Source organism: Pseudonaja textilis, chromosome Z (genome assembly GCF_049901715.1).
Source record: "Pseudonaja textilis isolate UNSWEBS1 chromosome Z, rPseTex1.2, whole genome shotgun sequence".
Lineage (NCBI taxonomy): Eukaryota > Metazoa > Chordata > Lepidosauria > Squamata > Elapidae > Pseudonaja > Pseudonaja textilis.
This window is the reverse complement of record NC_142008.1, coordinates 19501737-19518680: the sequence shown is the minus strand read 5'-3', so window position 1 is coordinate 19518680 and position 16944 is coordinate 19501737. Positions and strand designations below refer to the sequence as shown.

The 16944-nt window shown below is 41.1% G+C and overlaps 1 protein-coding gene across 1 annotated transcript in view; it reads left to right on the top strand.

Annotated features, from left to right (window-relative positions):
* The first annotated feature begins 16750 nt into the window (after positions 1-16750).
* APBB1IP (amyloid beta precursor protein binding family B member 1 interacting protein) overlaps positions 16751-16944 on the top strand; it is a 52999-nt gene continuing 52805 nt past the window's right edge. The window contains exon 1 of the mRNA XM_026710024.2: positions 16751-16935. The gene's annotated coding sequence lies outside the window, so the exon portion shown is untranslated. The remainder of the gene's footprint in view (positions 16936-16944) is intronic.

Genomic DNA, 16944 nt, shown 5'->3' with positions numbered 1-16944 from the left:
ATTCTCCCAAACCACAGGTGTACTACCGCCAACTGCCAGACCCTGCTTGGAAGGGTCCTGCTGATCTCCTCACCTGGGGTCGTGGCTACGCAGCTATCCAGCTTCCAGATCGTGTCCTGTGGGTTCCTGGATGGCACGTCAGGCCATACCACCCCAAGGTAGCAAAACCACCAGCTGCAGACATATCAACATGATCTGCCCTGCTGCTTCGCTGGCCCTCCTCCTCCTCCTCTTCCACCTTGCTGCGCACGCCTCCAAAGTTTCCATTCCATCCAGAGTAACATACTTCACACCAGACACCCCCCTCCTGCTGACCTGCACTGCATCCTGGGACATTTTTCCTCCTTATCTCAGATGGTCAACGCTTCCTCAGCCATGGTCCTACATCTCCAGCAATGCCTCTTTCCGGGTCAACACCTTTGAACAACCCCCTCGAGCTACACTCCTCATATCCCATCCTACTGCAACCACCTACTATTGTTCAGGTCAACGCCTCCATGATTCCACGCGCAACACCTACAGCTCCTGGACAATCCTCAGACCTCGCTCATCTCATCATCATCACAGACAATTCGTGAATCAGCCTGACACTCATATTCAGAACCCCCTTTGCTGCATAGGATTAAAAGATCACCAAAACCCTCCAAACCAGATGACTGCACCCCTGCTTGACCAAAACCACACAAGCAGGCTTCACTCGACTGACTCTCATTTACCATACCCAGCAACCTCAGAGATGCCTTTCTACTGGGAAAACTTGCCAGAATAACGGGACTATGTATCAGTTATGCAAAATGAACTCAAAAACTATTTGCTATGACCCCAAGGCGGCTGTTCGCCTCAATGTTACTTTGTGGGCCGGACTTCCAAAAGCCTCTGGCAGAGCTGATCCTGAAGGGGAGGAAAACTTTACTACCTAAATCACACCACTGTGCTTAAGGATGGTACTGACCCAATTGTCTTAACTTTTGATGTTTGCATTGCTTGTTCCAAACCAGGGGATATCCTTGTGGGTCAGATGATTGGAAAACCAAATATGCTCATGATCATAAGTATTTGTGTCCCACGCCCATCAATTGGGCTGTAGGAAACCCTAATCATTGGATCCCTTGCGGGGGCTCCATTGAATGCTCGGGTTGGTCTTGTGTCTGTGATTACACTGGGGGAGGATACTCAGGTTGCAATCATCTGTCACATTTTAAAGCAGTATCAGGGTCTACCAAGGACAACAAGGTAGAGATCACTATCTCCAGACAACACCCTGCCATGGATACCTATGGTATAGGGATCGATGGCATAGGAGCAGACCCAAACACCTACATTACTATAAAAACAGAAGTGATATATGAGGGTAAGGAAACATCATTAGGCTGGTCAGTGTATAATAATTTAAGGAAGTTAGATAAAGCCCCTGATACCAGCATAATAGCAAAAAACCTATTCATGGACATGGCAGAAAAAATTGCAAAACAACTTGCAATAACCAATTGCTTTGTCTGCGGGGAACCACCACAGGAGAACAGTGGCCATGGCAAGCCTTAGAAGCCTCGCCATCACTGTTCAACAACATGTCTTCTATAGGAAACATAACAGCCAGAACTGCCCCTGACCCCTTATCTGGACAATTACTACCAATCTAATCGGTAGAAACTGCTTCTCCCGAAACGGGTCCATTCGGTAGGACATCTCCTTTGTTTAGGTACGTGGGACATCTCCTACCAGAATTGGACAGCACCTGATAATGCTACTACCACACCCACAAAATTCAACACAACCCTCCTCCCTTATCTCAGGGACACTTCATCCTCCCAGAACTGGACTGCACCCAATGACATGTATTGGATCTGCGGTAACCTAGCCTACCCATCCCTCCCAGCAGATTGGCAAGGGTCATGTGTATTGGGATGGATAAGACCTTCCTTCTTCCTCCTTCCAATCTCAGTGAAGCAGGAACTAGGCATCCCTGTTTATGACATGTTGTCTCGCAAAAAAGGGAAGCCGACAATACTTTTGCAGGCTTCCCCTGCCAATCAGAATACACAGGGGACACCTGGACCTCACAGAGAATCGTCTGCACCTATGGCATGGCCACTTGGGCCCAAGACGGGTCTTATGGGTACAGGACCCCCATATATATGCTTAATAGAATCATTCGCTTGCAAGCTGTCTTAGATTTAGCAGGTCAACGAATAGATAAGGCTCTAAACACTCTTGCAACTGCTACAGACAAATTACGCACAGCTGTCTATCAAAATCGCTTGGCTTTGGATTATTTATTAGCCAAGGAAGGGGGGTATGTGGAAGGTTTAATCTCACAAATTGCTGTCTTCAAATTGACAAGGTTGGCAAAGTTGTAGCACAGTTAACCACTGAGATGCGACAATTAACCTACAATCCGGATCAAGTATGGCGAGGTATGGACCTCAAAATATCTTTGGCTCCTGGCTCCCAAAACTGCCAGGATTACAAGCTATAATAGCGCTCATAGGTATTATTGCTGCTGGGTGTGTTATTCTTCCATGTATATTACCAATCTTTGTTCGCACCATCTCTAATAGTCTGTCACTACTAGCAGAAAAACGCGCCATTGCACAGGTCAATGCCCTCTGGGAAAAAGAATCTCTGTACAAAGCTATACCCTCAGAGGACCCCGATGAGAACATGCGCAGGGGCTTCTGTATGGACTATAGCGAAGAACCAGAAGAAATCCTCTGCGTAAAACTAAAACAGAGGAGATGCAGCAGCGAATCCACATCTAACAGCCTGGGCATATGCCAAAGCCTCACGTAGGCAAAGGAGTTTTGATATATGCCAAGCCTCATGTAGGCAAAGGAGTTTTGATATATGCCAAGCCTCACGTAGGCAAAGGAGTCTTCGATACCTGCAAGGCCTCACGTAGGCTGAAAGCAGATATCAGGAACAAAAGGATGCTGCCCACCTTGGGCTACTGGCTGGACTGCAGGCGCGGATTGGTTATTTTGTATCCCTTAAGCACTGTGATTGGGTGCTACAATATATCCACTGAGACCCCCAACCCTTTTAACATGTAAAGTAGGCTGAACTCTCTTTTGTGACGTTTTGTGTTCAATAAAAGGGCTTCCCTGAGTGCGTGCTCGGGGCTGCTCATCCAAGACTGAACCGGCTTGGTGTCTTTCTTGATGCATTGGACTCAATGAGAAGCCTTCCTAATGCGGAGCAAAGCCGCAGAAAATGACTTGGAAAAGTGCTTTGGGTATCATTTCTTTGGTGTTGATTAAAAAAGTATCCTATTTCAAGTTTCTGCTTGAGCCATTTTTCTCAGGCTCTTGAAAATGCCTCAAAAAAATAACAGCTACTTTAATTAGTAGCAGAGAGGCATTCTGTCATAAGGATAAAAAGCCCGCATTCAAATAATTTTAAAGTGGTACAGTGATAATACTTAAGTCATTGTTACACTTTATGTCAGTTTTTTAGGATGAACGTTTATTTCAACAGCTATTATTAACTGCCTTTTAATCCCATTAAAGTCTTGAGAGATAATAAAAATAAATGAAATAGAAGGATAATTATACAAAATATTTAGGACAATCCAAAATTCTGAAAAGTATCTGAATTGATGATGCAGTCTGAAAGGACCTGTACTTGAAGATAGTTCCTCTCTACCACTGTCTTATTACATTAGTCATGAAATATAGCAGCCAGGCAAGAGCAGATTTATCCAGAAAGCTTTGTGCATCTAGCATATTTCTAGTAAGCTCAGCATTTTAAAAAGGATTTTTAAAAATGCATAATATCCATCATCAATTTACTGGCTCAACAAAGCTACTTGGCACTGAAGTGATGTAGAAAACAGTCTTGTTTAGGATGAACAACAAGTTTCAGATCTCTGCACAGCCCTGGGGGTTATTGAAGTGCTTTGTGCACTTCTCTCAGTCAAAATTTGCATTTTTATTTAAATCACAATTTGGGAGTGCTTACCCATAAGAGGACAAGCTAAGTGATCTCGTAATGGGATTGTGAGAATAAATGAGATTAACTTTTGCAACCTTCTGACCAGCAATGGGGAAGCCAGATTCACATAACAACCGTATTACTAATTTAACAACAGTCGTGATTCATTTAACAAACTATTGTTAGTAAGAAAGGTCATGAAATGGGGCAAAACTTACTTAACAAATGTCTTGTTTAGCAACAGAAACTTTGGGTTCAATTGTGATTACAAGTAAAGGACTAATTGTAGGGACATTGTATTCTATCCTGGGATCTCCAGGTTTACCTGCCCATTGGAAGTATCAGATAGTTTGATTATTGAAGTGAGTGAGAGTCAACAGAAACAATCCTAGAATGAGAAGAGGGACAGACACCCCCAACCAAGTGGCCTATTTCCCTCTGCTTGGATGAAGGATTGTGCTGGGGGCATGGTTAGGGCATTGCACACCCTGGTATCATATTGATATCAGGGCATGCAATCAGGGGTGAGCTTCAAAAAATTAGCAATCAGTTCTCTGCACGGTTGCTGGGTGGGCGTGGCCTAGTCGGCCTTTTGTACCAAGGCAGGAGGGCATTTTTGCCCTCCCTGGGTTTTGGAGGCTTTCCTTGAGCCTTCAGGAGGCCCATTTCCCCCCTCTCTGGACTCTGGAGACTCTCTGGAGCCTCTTCTGGAGCCTTCGGGAGGCCTTTTCTTTGCACTTGACAAGCCTCTGCGCGGGCCCTGCAATTACCTGAGATCCAAAATGGGCCGCATGGAGACTCCTGGGAAGGGAGGGGCGGGGTGGGCAGGGCCAGCCAATCGTTGCAACTACCAGTTCAGTGAACCAGATGTAAAATTAACATCCGGTTTGCCCAAACCAATGTGAACCGGTAGCAGCCCACCCTTGTATGCAATGATATCTTAGTCACTTGCGCATATCCCCCAGATCCCTGTCTCTTCAGACACTTTCTCAGTTGCCCTTAGTTTGCTATTAATCTACTCCAGGCAACATGTAACCTGTTAGGGGTGATCAGGGGTATCAAACTGGTGGCCCACAGGCTGTACGAGCAGGCTGTCACAAGCAGGTCACACACACCCCAGCTCCACAAATGCAAAAAACATCACAACACATCATGTGACATGACCAAATTTGATACCCATGCATTAGATCATAATTTCAGAGATATTTCCTTTGTTAACCATCAGAACTACAATGCTCTGTATGACCAATCCAGCCAGTCAGTCCCCGCAAAAACTATTTCCTCTTTAATCCTAAACCATATTTCATTGGCACTATATTTCATTAGCCAGCTATAGTGAGAAGACATCATATCAATATCTTTCAAAGTATCAAAGGGACGTGACCACAACTGACCATTGGGCCATGGCAGGGACACTGGCCTGGCATAGCTCCCATGAAGCAAGCAGGCCTTCCTCTCTTTGCATTTCTATTCTTCCTTATCCACCATTTTGACAAGCATCTCTCTCCTGGATAATTTCAAAAGTTTATGACAGGTGTAGGCAGATTGATGTTTTATGAGGACTCAGAGCAGTGGTGGGATTCAAAAAAATTTAATAACAGTTCTGTGGGCGTGGTTTGGTGGGCATGGCAGGGGAAGGATACTGCAAAATCTCCATTCCCTCCCCACCCCATTAACCTGCTTTCCAGACCCAACCGATCAGCTGGGACTCAGGAGGCAGAGAATAGAAGGGGCGGGCCAGTCAGAGGTGGTATTTGCCGGTTCTCTGAATGACTCGAACATTCCTCTACTGGTTCTCCAGAACTGGTCAGAACCTGCTGAATACCCCCTCTGTCTCAGAGGGCGGTCATCGAAATCAAATCTTTAGAGCAGAAGATATGAGATGAGGAGGCACAATTATATATGGCAGGGCCATATCCACACTTCTCCCTCATGGATGCAACCCTCTGTCACTGCTTAGAAATCCAGCTTGTGGCTATACTTATGCCTTACCACCATGTGGATCATGGGACAGATACTTGGCCTAAAATCTCACTTGCAATCTGCTGTTGCGCCAGAATTTGTTTCAAAACCAGCATGCCACTCTTAGATGACAGAAGATTGTTGTATTTACTATTCTGATTGTCTATTTCAGATGCCAAGGATAAGTCCTAAATTTACTCGTGTGCTTTTCTTTTACAACCCTTTCTTTCCTTCCCGGAGTGCCTTATGCTTATTCACAGTTAGGGACAGCTGACTATTTTGCAGTCATTTTCTCCTTCTCTTAAAGCTTTTCCCCCCTTGCTAGTCATATGGTAAATAGCACATGGTGTAAGTACTTTTCCATGAAGCAGTTGAACTGCTCACTTGCCAGTATTAGAGTATTGAGGGAGGTTCCTGCTGGGCAGGGATGCAGAAATGAATGCAACGAAACAGCTCATTCTCCTTTACAGAGATCTGGAGAGATGGAATAGACCTAGATTGATATTTGGAGTGCTGTCACTGGTCAGCTTTTCATTTCCATATATTCATTCATTAACCTTTTTCTATTCCATGCAGTGAGGGGGAAATGTTATGAAACCTTATCAGTACTCACTCTCTGGGGGAAATATTGTGACAGAAAGTTCAGATAAACCTATTTTAAAGTAATACCACAGAATTATAAAAAACCTTAATGCTTTGCTGCCATCTAGTGGCCATTCAGATATTTGCAGGAGCTCTACAAAACTGTCAAATTATGATTGCTAGAACTACCGAAAGAGATTTGACTTAGTTGCTGACTGGACATGCATATTGTAGGAACAGTGTGTTTACTGCAATGTTTTCCTAAAAATCAAAATGACTTGGCTTCTTTTAACTGTGCTTTCAATAATTGACATCCAAGTATTAGTGTTGACTTCAGGATTGGGTTGATTCTTTGATCGCCTAGTCTAAGTGCCAATGTCCTAAGAAAGCCTTAGAAAAATTTGATGACTTAATCCTAGTGACCCATAAATGCTGGATTCTTGAAATCTAGATATAGTATGATAGACTAAAATCTGACTCTGCATGTAAGTTTTCTAATTAATTTATTTAGATGTTACACTTTATTTTTTAAAAAATGATTGTACCACTTTCCTGTTTTGAAAACAGCTGATATTATCATTTACTGATATATGTGGCTTCTAAGTGGGTTATACCAGCTATCTCCAGTCTGGATGCTCTCTTGATAGATGGACTTCGAGAACCAACTTTTCCACCAGCATGGCAACTGCTACATTCTGGGAGTTGGGAGCCATTCAGAAAGCATCCAGATTAGGTTTAGATCATATCTCTTCCAGCACTGACTCTGCAGGTTTTAACATCTGGATTTGGCTCAAACATGAATAATCCCTGAAGATTGCTATGAGCAATAGCTCAGTCAGTTTCAAAAGGTTGGAAACCTTTAGGCTGGAACAAGTCAGTTCTGAGAAATTAATTCCAGGAAAGGCTAGCTTATGATGCCCTTGACAAGTTTGCTCAAATAGAGCTTACATTACAAGTCCATTTTAAACATTGATGACTGATGGATAGTGCTTTCCACAGGAAATATATTGCATTATGGTCTATGATAATTCTCCACTGTTAGCCTTCAGTCTCCAGAAAAGCCCATATAGTTGAGAAGATTCCAGCTACTCCAGTAATCAACAGAAAGCAGAAATTTTCTAGTGCTTTAAGCTAGTACCTTTCTCTAACACTACCATAATTTATTTTGGAGCCAGAAATAACTAAACTTGTGTCTCTTTTTCTGAAACTTATTTGAAGCTGCTTATATCCTTGATTAGTTCATGAGATGGCCATAATGATAGTTCTAAGATAAACCAGAGAAAAATGATCTCTTTTGTCAGTGTCTCTTCTTTCTTTCTTTTTTTTTATTTTTGGAAAGTTTTATTGATTTTTAAAAACAAATATAAACATACAAAACATAGAACATAAAAGCATCTTTTTTGAAAGCAGCCTGATCCCGGGTTACATCTCTTCATGTAGACACAAATTCAAGTTCATGCTCATTTTAATATTCCATTCCATATCTTATTATCATTCTACATTTTCTATATAATTTCTCCCCTCTTTCAACTTTCTTAATTTTATTTTATTTATATCATCTCAATTCAAATCATCATGCATATATTCTTTGTCTGTCCTGTTTCAGCTGTCTATTATCTTTTCTCATTAAGCAAAATTTCTCCTGTGATCACTGATTGGAATATGACGCCTTTATATCTTTCCCCTAAAATTATAACACTTAATGTAATATATAATTTCAGTTCGGATTCTGCTTGGTACATTCTAAAACTACACAATGTATTTTTAAAAAAGAAAAAAAATGTAAATATATAACATAATTAAAACAACAATCCATTCCAATTCAATTCTATCATTAATATTAATATTCATTTAAATCTTGAACATTTTACACATTACTTTTCAAATAAGTATCATACTTCTATGGGAACACTTATAAACTTTCTATAATTACTTCCCTCCCACTTCACTTATATTTTATAAACATTGAGTAGTTAAAATGTTCCCATTCCTTCCTAATTCAATTCTCTTATTTATTTCATTTCATTTATTTTGTTCACAAAAGTTTCACTAAATTACACAGACTATTTTATTCCACTTTTTAATCATATGTTGTTTCCAATTTTCTAACATTATTTCTATTACAAATATAACAATACAATCTTGTGTACCTTTACAGAATCCCTTTTTCAGTTAAATTTTTACCCATTATCTCTAAATAAATCCTATTTCTTTACATCTTGCTCCAGACCTTGGTAACTTCTCTTCCCTTTCTTCTTCTTCTCTCTCCCCCTTTTACCCCCTGTCTCTCCACCTCCATTTCCCTATTCTGTATTCTCCTTTTCTATTGTTTTCCAACATTATATCCCCTTTTCACATTATTTTTCCCTTTTTTGGCTGTTTTTTTAGGTCTTAAATTCTCCATTCTCTTTCCCCCCTTTCCCCTTTCTTCCCCAGATAGAATTACTTGTTCATTAAAAATGGCTTCTTCTTTATCCCAATCTTCTTGTTGCGCATTCCTTTCTTGCTGTTTCTTGTAAACACCAGTCACCATTTCTAAGAATTGAAAAGTAGAACCAAGAGAGCCCTTCCCTTCTTGTTCCTCTTCTTTATATTTTTTAAATTTAATTTTCAGTTCATCCAATTCATTCAGTCCATCCAGAAGTGATGCCATTGTAGAATGTTTTTTTTAAAGCAACCAGCCAATTATTTTTAGTCATTCAAATATGATTTCCAAAAATCCCAAAGTCACCAAACAATCCAAATACACACAAGCTGTTTCTTTTAACACTTTATTCTTTTTTCACTTTCTCTTCTTGGGGTTACTATTTAGTTGCAAAATTCCAGTTAAAATGTATCCTTTAGAAGTCTTGTTAAGATTTAACTTTAAGTTCTTTTAAATTCCAAGCAATCTCCTCCTTCCAAGTCCTGCTCTTATTCTTTTCCTCTCCCTTATAACAAAAAAAGGCTTTTTTAATATTCAGAAATCTTTATCATCCCTTTGGGATTTAATTAAATTTCCAGCTTAATTACCTGTTAGTGACAAAGTGGATTTTTCTGATTTCTTTATTCAGATCTTCTCGTTATCAGTGTGAGGAAGGAGAGTGAAAAAAAACCCCTTTCCCTTTTCACTTTTGTTCGCTGCTTCCAACTCTTCTTTGGGAGCGATGTATCTTTTGCAAAATTTAAATTCCAGGGTACCTTAGTTGTTGCTTTTTATCCCGGTCAGCCAAAACTTTCACTTTTTATCTTCCTCCTGCACTTTCTTTTCTGGTTGAGTGCTTCTTTGAGGTGGCCATTTCTGACCACCGCTCCACTGCCTTCGGGAAAGGGAGTTTGACCAGCTGAGGAGGAGAGATGTGGCTCTCCTCGACCCCCCTCTTCACCACCTCTACGGGGTGGCTTAGCCCCAAAGCCAGCTGGCTCAGGGCACTCCAGCAGCGAGCTCAGGCAGAAACTGCACACGATCGCGGATTCCTGCCTGCCACCGAAGTGCTGCAAACCGGAACTTTTCATCTCTTCTTTCTGATAGACAAGATAAATTGATTAACCTGGCATGATTTCAAGACAAAATTCTGGCAGCTGGCTGCTGTTCTTCTTGTTTTGTTGTGAGAATCACTTATGCATATATCTACTTAATACTCTATCACCTCCTGTGCCAGACTTAATAATTTTTTAAAAAAAAACTAGCCTAAAAACTAGCTCTTTCACCTCTGAGAGTAAATAGGGATGAAAAGTGTAAAGTTGCTGGAAGCAGTTCCTTTTAATGCTTCTAGAACTCACTGATAAATTCCAGGAAAATACTAACATGTATTTGTGCTTTATTTTTGTCCCAAAGCCTCCACAGTAGCATATCTTATATCTAGCTCCAAAATCTGGATTTGGAGCAAAGATGGAGAAGGGAATGTGAGTGATTTTAGACCTTAAATTAATAGCATCTTCTAATCTACTCTACTTGTGTGCATAATTCTTTTAGCTTCTTGTTGTTTACTTGAAGCCATATTGATATTGCCTCCTCCTTCATATTGGATGTAGCTATATAAGAGATTACAAATTCAGGCTCCATAATTAGATATATACTTTCATTGTCAAAAAAATATATATAAAACAACTCACAAAAATAGTTGATGCCCTCACGTCTTCAGCAAGAATTGAGGAGATTAAAATATAGATGGTAATACGTTTGCACCAACTTGGAGAAGGATTGAGGGGAACTTCTATAAATATCCAAAGAGCCTGCATATTCTAACTGTAGAAATTGTATTATGGTAGATTGTACCAATATTCTCCCTACCCCCAAACTGCTGGGGAAAATAATTGTCTGTTACTCTTCAATTAATCTTTTGCAATCAAATTGTTATGAGCAAAACTGCTCCCATAATTTCACTAATTATTTTACTAAAGAGAAAATAGTAGATATGGTTAGGTAAAGAAGAATATGCTGAACAAACACTAGTGGAATATTCTAAAAAATATCTTTGTCCAGCACTAACACTGGTTCTTAGGTTAACCTTGGTTCAAGAAAATTAAGTGTGAGTCAAAGCTCAGCTATAGAATACATGACGTTAAGGGTGTTCCTTTAAGAATGTGTTTCTGCTAAGAAGTGGGTAACCACAACTACTCATGTATATCTGAGGTTTTAGGCAAACTTGATACTTCTCTCTTTTAAAAAATAGCTACTTCTTCAGGTGGCATTAAATATTTAACAAAAATGTTCTAGTGTGGGGTACTAGAAACTAATATATGTATGGTGTTAGCCCACAAGAACTATCACTTTTAAGATCTTCAAATCTGGTGTTTTTTAGTTGTTATTATTTTGGTTCTACTGTATCTGGGCATTCATGTTCTTTTTTATATTATCTATTCTTTTAAAATATGTAAGATAGGCAGCCCTGTGTGTTTTCAAATAAAACAGTAAAATAATAATAATAAATGAAAATGAAATAAAAAATGAAAGCTACCCTCGAAACCAAGTCATCCAATCAATTTCTTGTTACAACATGAAAACTATTCAATGCATTTTTACATATTATTCATCTATATCAGAGGTGTCAAACTCAGTATCACATTGTCATCATGTGACATAATGTGACTTTTTCTCCCTTCGCTAAATGATGGTGGGTGTTGCCAGTGAGTTTGACACCCCTGATCTATATTAACAAAATTTCTTTTTTGGCAGAAAATTATAAAAATTACCAAATCCTTGTGGATATATAGAGTAATATTATTGGGAAAAGGCCAACTTTTGTATGCTAAAATGCTAAACAGGCATACATTTTTTTTACTCAAAAGAAAAACAGAATTGGGGGGGGGGAACAGACACATACATATATACAGTATGCATATATATGCCATCCTTTAGAAGTATCAGATTGCAACTCATATGACCAACACAAGACAGTAAAGACATTTATGTATTCAATTATCATTATTCAGAGCAATCCATCTTACAAAATGTGACTTTGAGTGATATACAATAAAATATATATAAGACTATGGTATACAAACAATTAACAATAAAAATATTAAACAGATTAAACAGATTATTTTGATTAAAGTGCAGGGAGAGAACAACAGATATTAATAGCAATGGAGCCATTTCAGCAACTCACTGCTTTGAGATCACCAGACCTTATGACACAATAGTATTTTGAATGACTTACAAAAATTAACAGATATGGAGCCAACTTAACCTTAGTGGATGGTCTTTCACAGGTTAGGCACCATGGCAAAAAAGATTTGTGAGTTAGAAGACCCCATGGGTTGTTCACTGAGTCTGTGAAGGTCAGTACAATTCCATCCAGCATCAAAAATGGCATAGTCCCACAACCAGTAGGCTGCAAAATCTTGATATCTCAGCCCATGGTGGCAGATTAATTCACCCAGAAGCTTCAGTGAGATGTTGAATTGAAGAAAGGAAAGCACTGAATCTTACAGCAGTGCACACAGTAGGGGCTGAGTGAGGTAGGGGCTGAATCTTAAAACACCCCCACACAATCGAGGTTGAGACTGGCCCTGATCACCAACTAGTATGGACCGCAAAGAAAAAAGCAAAACCAGCACAATACAGGGCTGCCCATCTCAATCTCTGCAGCTGGTCAATAAGAATACTATAGTTGATGGTACCAGAGGCCCCTGAGAGGTGAAGCAGAAAAAGGTAGGTTCCATCCTGCTCTTGTTAGATACCATATAAAAGTGACCAATGCCTTTTCCATTCCATATCCAGGCCTGAATCCTAATCTTAGGGGACCCAAATAATCTGTTTAATCTGATGCTGTTATGTCACCCTTTTTTCAATCAACTTCCCTTTATATACCAGGTGAAAGTTGTTCGGTATAGTGGAGTCCAGTGATAGCTTTTTAAGGAGAGTGTGAACCTAGACTCCTTAAGGGGTCAAGCAACCATGTCTCAATAAAGCTCTCAGGGAAAAATTCACCACTGCTAGATCCCATCCTAAGAGAGTCCCTGGGCCATTTTTATAAGCCAAGAAGGGCATGAATGAATGATGGAATGGAGATGCCAGAAATGGAGATATAAGGTATATCTTCAGAAGTATATAAAAACAATAATAGTAACCATGTGCAAGATATATAATTGAAACAATCGTGGCATTAACAAGATAATTACCACTTTATGAACCAACAAACATCATTTTATATATATCAACTGATTTCTATTCTTGAAGGGTAATTAAGCTTAGTTTTGTGTGAGATCTACTGGGCCACTTTGGATGGCTTAGTAAGCCACATTCTGACTCATATTGACCATTCTTATCAATAAAGCAGCAGTAAGATAATATATTCATTCTATGTTTCTGGGATGCAGCTGACAAAAAAAGCTGGTTTATTCCTTGCATTGTCTAATGTCTTATTGTAATAGTAAACATTGGCTTGTGCCAATCTGGGTAGCCTTGATATTTTAGATTTAACCAAAAATTGCATATACACAGTGTATACTGATGGATACAGTATTGTGAAGGGATCATGCATAACTGAACACAATTATGTGAAGACTGTACAAGGCTCTGGATGTACTCCAAATTATTCCTTGAGACAGGGATCCCCAAACTTGGCAATTCCTGGGAATTGAAGTCCACAAGTCTTAAAGTTGCCAAGTTTGGAGCTCTCTGCCTTGAGGCCTTCCACCAATGCATTCACACATCACCTCTGCAACTGAAACAATCCTGGTCATCTTCTTTCTGTTTCCTTCTATTTTTCCCAGCTTTATACACTGCTCAAAAAAAATAAAGGGAACACAAAAATAAGACATCCTAGATCTGAATGAATGAAATGTTTTTATTAAATACTTTGTTCATTACATAGTTGAATGTGCTGACAACAAAATCACATAAAAATTATCAATGGAAATCAAATTTAGCAACCCATGGAGGTCTGGATTTGGAGTTACACTCAAAATTAAAGTGGAAAAAAACACTACAGGCTGATCCAACTTTGATGTAATGTCCTTAAAACAAGTCAAAATGAGGCACGTGTGGCCTCCACGTGCCTGTGTGACCTCCCTTCAATGCCTGGGTATGCTCCTGATGAGGTGGCGGATGGTCTCCTGAGGGATCTCCTCCCACACCTGGACTAAAGCATCCTCCAACTCCTGGACAGTCTGTGGTACAACATGGCTTGGTGGATGGAGCGAGACATGATGCCCTAGATGTGCTCAATTGGATTCAGGTCTAGGCAACGGGCGGGCCAGTCCATAGCATCAATGCCTTCGTCTTGCAGGAACTGCTGACACACTCCAGCCACATGAGGTCTAGCATTGTCATGCATTAGGAGGAACCCAGGGCCAACCGCACCAGCATATGGTCTCACAAGGGGTCTGAGGATGTCATCTCGGTACCTAATGGCAGTCAGACTACCTCTGACGAGCACATGGAGGGCTGTGCGGCCCCCTAAAGAAATGCCACCCACACCTTTACTGACCCACTGTCAAACCAGTCATGCTGGAGGATGTTGCAGGCAGCAGAACATTCTCCACGGCCTCTCCAGACCCTGGCATGTCTGTCACATGTGCTCAGTGTGAACCTTCTTTCATCTATGAAGAACACAGGATGCCAGTGGCAAATTTGCCAATCTTGGTGTTCTCTGGCAAATGCCAAATGTCCTGCATGGTGTTGGGCTGTAAGCACAACCCCCACCTGTGGACATCGGGCCCTCATACCACCCTCATGGAGTCTGTTTCTGACCGTCTGAGCAGCCACATGCACATTTGCGGCCCGCTGGAGGTCATGTTGCAGGGCTCTGGCAATGCTCCTCCTGTCCCTCCTTGCACAAAGGTGGAGGTAGCAGTCCTGATGCTGGGTTGTTGCCCTCCTACAGCCTCCTCCATGTCTCCTGATGTACTGGCCTGTCTCCTGATAGCACCTCCATGCTCTGGACACTAGGCTGACCGACATAGCAAACCTTCTTGCCACAGCTCGCACTGATGTGCCATCCTGGATGACCTGTACTACCTGAGCCACTTGTGTGGATTGTAGACTCCGTCTCATGCTACCACTAGAGTGAAAGCACCGCCAGCATTCAAAAGTGACCAAACCATTGGCCAGAAAGCATAGGAACTGAGAAGTGGCCTGTGGTCACCACCTGCAGAACCACTCCTTTAGTGGGGATGTCTTGTTAACTGCCTGTGCTTTCCACCTGTTGTCTATTCCATTTGCACAACAGCATGTGAAATTGATTGTCAATCAGTGTTGCTACCTAAGTGGACAGTTTGATTTCACAGAAGTGAGGTTGACTTGGAGTTACATTGTGCTGTTTAAGTGTTCCCTTTATTTTTTTGAGCAGTGTAGTTTCAGACTCCATAAAGCTAAGTTTTCACATTTTTCCAAGAAAGCTAAATTTTCACATATATCCAAAGTATGACAATTTGAGTCTGCTCATTTGTGCCTGGAGCGAGAGTTGTTCTAGGATCCATTTGGTGATATCCAAAGTGTGAGTCTTTTCCAACAACAAAGTTCAAAACTGTCAATATTCTTCCTATGTTGCTTCTTCAAAATCCAAACTTTTGCTTCCATAAAGTCCTACACGGAATACCATTCCTACACAGTTCTGATCTAGACACATCACAACATCTGAATATCTTTTGTAAAGCATCTGCTCTACAAATGCTAATCTGTGTTGTAATTATTGCTAGTTCCTTTATTGTACATGATTGATTCTTTAATATCTTGCCAATTTGAAGTACAGTTGCATTAGTTTGATCTTTCTTATATGTACACTGTTTCTCCAACAATATGCCCTCCCCCAATAGGAAGTCCCAGCATGCTTTGTAGGCATGAAATGAAATTAAGCCCTCCCCCTAATTAAGGCCTATATTAAAACATGCAAAATGGGAGGGAATGGGGGGGGGGGGGCTTGCCATTAGGAAGTACTTTTGTTGCACAACCAGATATGGTGCTGCCTGCGTTGACCCCGATACGAAGTGCCCCACCAACGCTGAGGTCAACATCCAAGCCATGGCCACCCACCCACCCAAAGATGCAAGGGGGGGGGAATTAAGTCACCCCCGAAAAGACGGGCTAGCCATTTTTTCAGGGCTCAAAAAAAAAAAATAAGACCCGGACTTATTATATGAGAAACACAGTAATTGTAGCTGCATTTTTCATGGTATTCCTTGACTTCATTACTTGAAGATCAGCTGCGTTTTCAGCTGCTGTAGTGTCATTAACATAGGACCAGGTTATTTGGCTGTGGGAGGACATCAAACGTATACTCCATGTAGCTGTGGTGTATTAAACAAAAAAACCTGATTTTTATTATTTTAGTTTAATGGTGCACAAAAGACAATTCTAGAGTGAGGTAAAGGCACATTAGAAAGTCGCTGGCATTCAAGGTCTGAAGTAAACTACAAATTTGAAAAGGCCATATGAAGGAAATGAATAACAAAAATTAAAAGACTCTGGCTTCCCTCGCCCTGTGTTGGAATAAGTGGGAAAACACTTCTCGTTAAAGAGGTGTGGACAACTTAAGGCCATTTTGTCTTTAGGCTGGGAAGGCAAGCTCACGGAGAATACCATGTTGCCGTGACCCAGCCTTGGGAAGGTGCAACCTAGAAACGCCCTTTTAGCTCTGTGATCAAACGGAACTCCTCGCTTCGAGAGATCAAATCTCATTAAAGCAAAGAAAAGAGCGGCAAAGCAAAACAGGGGAGGGCAAAAAGTTTCTTCAAGGACATTCTAGGAAACGCCTGTTGTTGCTTTTTATCTCTGCCCACCCAGTCATCTTCGAGCACCCGTCACTCCCGCCCCAACAGCAGCCTGAATTCTCCCCTCGGTGTTAACTTCCTCTCTCGAAGCAGCGAGCCGAGCGGACTGGCGTGGAAAGGAGCGCTCCGTCGCTGGGGCGATAGCCAGTCGCGGCCGAGTGCGCGCTCTCCACCCTTCGCCCATCGGCTTCGCCTCGGTTGCGCGGGTATTCCCTATAGCGGTTGAACCTCTTGGAAGTTGGTGCCGCAGCAAAATCCGGCAAGGTAGGCTTT